The sequence below is a fragment of the Oxyura jamaicensis genome, chromosome Z (genome assembly GCF_011077185.1).
Source record: "Oxyura jamaicensis isolate SHBP4307 breed ruddy duck chromosome Z, BPBGC_Ojam_1.0, whole genome shotgun sequence".
Lineage (NCBI taxonomy): Eukaryota > Metazoa > Chordata > Aves > Anseriformes > Anatidae > Oxyura > Oxyura jamaicensis.
Genome location: NC_048926.1, coordinates 46,980,655 through 46,984,830, shown reverse-complemented (window position 1 = coordinate 46,984,830; position 4,176 = coordinate 46,980,655).

Here is a 4,176-nt window from a genome sequence, read left to right as displayed (position 1 = left end):
TTCTTTTTCTTTTTTCTTTTTCTTTTTTCTTTTTCTTTTTTCTTTTTTCTTTTTCTTTTTTCTTTTTTCTTTTTCTTTATTCTATCATATATATATATATTAATAGCAAACATATTCAAAATTTCTATAATGGCCTCCTTTCTTAAGGAGATGCTATAAATCAGCATCAGAATTAGACCAAATCATCAGAATTCCAAATGTTATTTTAATTACCTTTTAAACTATCTCAACTTCAGAGATTTGTGCAGAAATTTCCTATAACTCATTGACTTCTGTACATGTTACTGTTTATTATTATTATTATTATTATTATTATTATTATTATTTGGCCCATGATGGTTAGCCATGAAACTCGTTAGATAAAGTGAAATGAAATCTTAGTTGAGAACTAGTTTACAAGTCCAGTCACAATTTCAGATTCCAAATATGGCTAGAGTGTGTGGGGGTTAAAACAATGCTTTCACCTCTTGGTGAAAACCACAATGATGGCTGTATTTATCTTGCAGTTGAAATACTTAAATCCCATGCCTATATCAAAACAGTTCCCCAGCCAGACTGCATTTCCCGCCATTTCCACTGTAGGTTGTGTAAATCTGGATATGCAAAAAATGTTTGGAAACTACAGCAGAGACAAATATCACAACTTCAAAGGACAGCAGAGATATTTGGGATCTAGAATCATAAACTCTGATAATAATGTCAATGCTGAGTGAACATCCATGAAAAATGATGTGCTTTGACATTCTTGAAATTATCATTTTTGAACTCTTTTCTTGTGGAAGCAATCTTACAACGTATTCATTTATAATTTTTTTACTCTAAATTGTTCTTTGCCCTCAGAATTTGGATAATGTAGAAACCTTGAAGAACATACTGCAAGAGGCATTTTTAAGTGGTTGTAAGTAGGAATTAACATAAACACTAGGTAAAACTACGGCTAGGTTGCGGTGGACATCTTGGGTGTATTATTAGAGGAATATGGCTGGCAGTGCTGAAATAATCAGTGCTGAATGAACATTTGAAAATGTTACAGTAGGGATATTATTTACATTTACAAGTGGAATATCTAGGGAGAAATCTTTACTATGGGTAATCTCACTTAGGGTAGCTGGCTGCTAAGAAAAATATCATAATTCTGTGGCTATGTTTAAAGTTATATGAAAAATTGAGCCAGGGTGAGGAGTTTGGTGCAAGGAAGGGACAGGAATTTGTCCAGAATTAAAACTTCAGAGAGAATACAAAAGGTGGAGAGATTATGAGTCATGTTTCACCCTGTCACAGTGGCTGTTACTGAACAGTACCTGTATACATTCTTCAATGACAATGTGTGGGCCTCATCTTTATGTGTTTCAGTCTGACCCTGATTCTTTGGTCTTTTGAAGAGAAAGAATGCTTGAAAACATAGTGTACATCAAAGAGAGAGCGAAAAAAAAGTTGTAAGGAAAACCATAAACTTTGAAGAACAGGCAACATTTTGGAACATTTTGTCACAATTTGAAAGACAGTTCATATTGTTGATAGTGAAGAACAGACAGACGCTGAAGTATTTTCAGAAAATGTAAGATGTATGCGTTTATAAGCTATATGATATACAGTGAATATATACTGTGTAGACTGGGAATGTTAGAAAAACTGCATGAAGGAATTTGTACTGAAGACATTATGTATGATGACTTGATCAGGAGAGTCCCACTTATGAGAATTTAACTACATTCCTTTTGTATAATCATTATTTGCATCATTGTTAGTGCCTTAATGTCCTTCAGCATATTTAAGTAGGATTTATTTTCAGCTACGAAACTGTAAAGGCAGAGTAAAATTTTCCACAGGTAGCACTGTTTATTTTCATAGAATAATAGAATCATGGAATATTCAGAGTTGAAAGGGACTCAGAAGGATCACTGAGTCCAGTTCCTGAGTCTGTACACAGGATCACCCCAAAATCAGACCATATTTCTGAGAGCATTGTCCAAATGCTTCATGAACTCTGGTAGTTTTGGTGTCATGCCTTGGCAAGCCTGTTCCAGTGTCTGACCAGCCTCTCAGTGAAAAGCCTTTTCCTAACATCCAATATGAACCTCCCCTGTCACATCTCCCTGCTATTCCCTTGGGTCCTGTTGCTGTTCCCAGAGAGCACAGCTCAGTGCCTGCCCCTCTGCTCCCCTCCTGAAGGGGCTGCAGGCCACCATGAGGCCTCCCCTATCTCCTGGAAGCTGTTGAGAGGCCTCCACTGTCTCCTCTGCTCTAGGCTGAACAAACCAAGTGACCTCAGCCACTCCTCATACTTCTTGCCCTCCCAACCTTTCTCCATCTTTTCAGCCCTCCTTTGGACATTCTGTAATAGTTTTATGCCCTTCTTATGCTGTGGTACCCAAAACCACACACAGAACTCAAGGTGAGGCTGCACCAGTGCAGAGCAAATCATGGAATCATAGAATCACAGAATCATAGAATACCCTGAGTTGGAAGGGATCCACAAGGATCATCAAGTCCAGCCTCTGGCTCCACACAGATCTACAGAAAAATTCAGACCATATGACTAAAAGCACAGTTCAAAAGCTTCTTAAACTCTGACATGCTTGGTGCCATGATTACATCCCTGGGGAGCCTGTTCCAGTGTGTGACAACCCTCCTGGTGAAGAACCTTTTCCTGATATCCAACCTGATCCTCCCTTGTCTCAACTTGACTTCATTGCCTTGGGTCCTATCACTGGTCACTAAAGAGAATAGATCAGCGCCTACCCCTCTGCTCCCCCTCGTGAGGGAGCTGTAAACCATGAAGAGGTCTCCCCTCGGCCCCCTCTTTCCCAGGCTGAACAGGCCAAGTGACCTCAGTGACTCCTCATATGTCTTCCCCTCTAGGCCCTTCACCTGTAGCCCTTTTCTGGACAGTCTCCAACAGTTTCACGTCCTTTTTGTACTGTGTTGCCCAGAACTGCACACAATACTCAAGGTGAGGCCACACCAGCGCAGAGTAGTGCAAGACAATGCTTCCCCTCAACCAACCGTCAATGTTGTGCCTAATGCATCCCAGTGTATGTATCTCAGTAAAAGATTTTATCCGTGTTTATGATAAATTAGCTATTCTATATAATCTACTAATTTACTGAGTCATTTGAGTAAACAATTTCTTGTCACCAGGTATCACATCTTAAATTTGATAGATGGGATAAGGTAGTAAACCAACCTGCAGTTGAAAAAAGCCTGATAAACATGCATATAACAAAACACTTATTCTGCTCTATCTTTTATGGTGCACCTTTTGTTTAAATTACTCTAGTGGTACCAAGTCCAGAACATATACTGTAGTGTTCACTACTACATGATAGGTACATTAAAAGTCCAGAGGAAGATGCAGGCTATTTAAGATCATAATGGAATGTATTGTAATTTACTCTATTTGAGAAATAATGTGTTTTCTTGCAATTATATTGTGTATCCTATTATACCTGCAAAGGGCAGAAAACATTTTATACTATACAGCCTAAATATTATATACCTTTGCTTTGGAATTAAACTGAGAAACATTTTTTTAAAATTATTTTTATTTAATTATTTTGTTTTTGCAAGCAAAAATCGATTTAAAGTAAACAAGCCAATTATCATTTTTCTTCTCCAACTATGTGATATGACAGTTTCAGGTGTAGATGGCAGGAGTCTGTGTACACTTCCAAGGTAGTGCTCTTGCCTTTTTGAAGTCCTTTTCCTTCTCCTGCTTCCCTTTTTACATCTTACTTAGCTAATTTTGCATCCCACCTCCACGAAGGAATTGGCTCGTTGTCCTGTGTGGACCATGGGTAATGGGAGGGAAAGAAGTAAAAAGGAAATATTTATTCAGGGAATTTTGATGGGGCTGGGAAAAGGCTCCAGCCTGGGTCCCCCATGGGCAGCAGCTCCTGACAGGTCACCTGCTCCTGCATGGTCTCCTCTCCACGGACTACAGGTCCAGCCCGGAATCTGCTCCAGCAGCGGTCTTCCACAGGCCAGTCTCCATCGGTGTAGGTCCATCTGCTCCACCATGGTCTCCTCCATGGGCTGCAACATGGAATCCTGCTCCACTGTGGTACTCCATGGGCTGCAGGGGGACAGCCTGCTTCACCATGGCCCTCACCACAGGCCTCAGGGGACTTCTGCTCCGGCGCCTGGAGCACCTCTCCCCCTCCTTCTTCACTGACC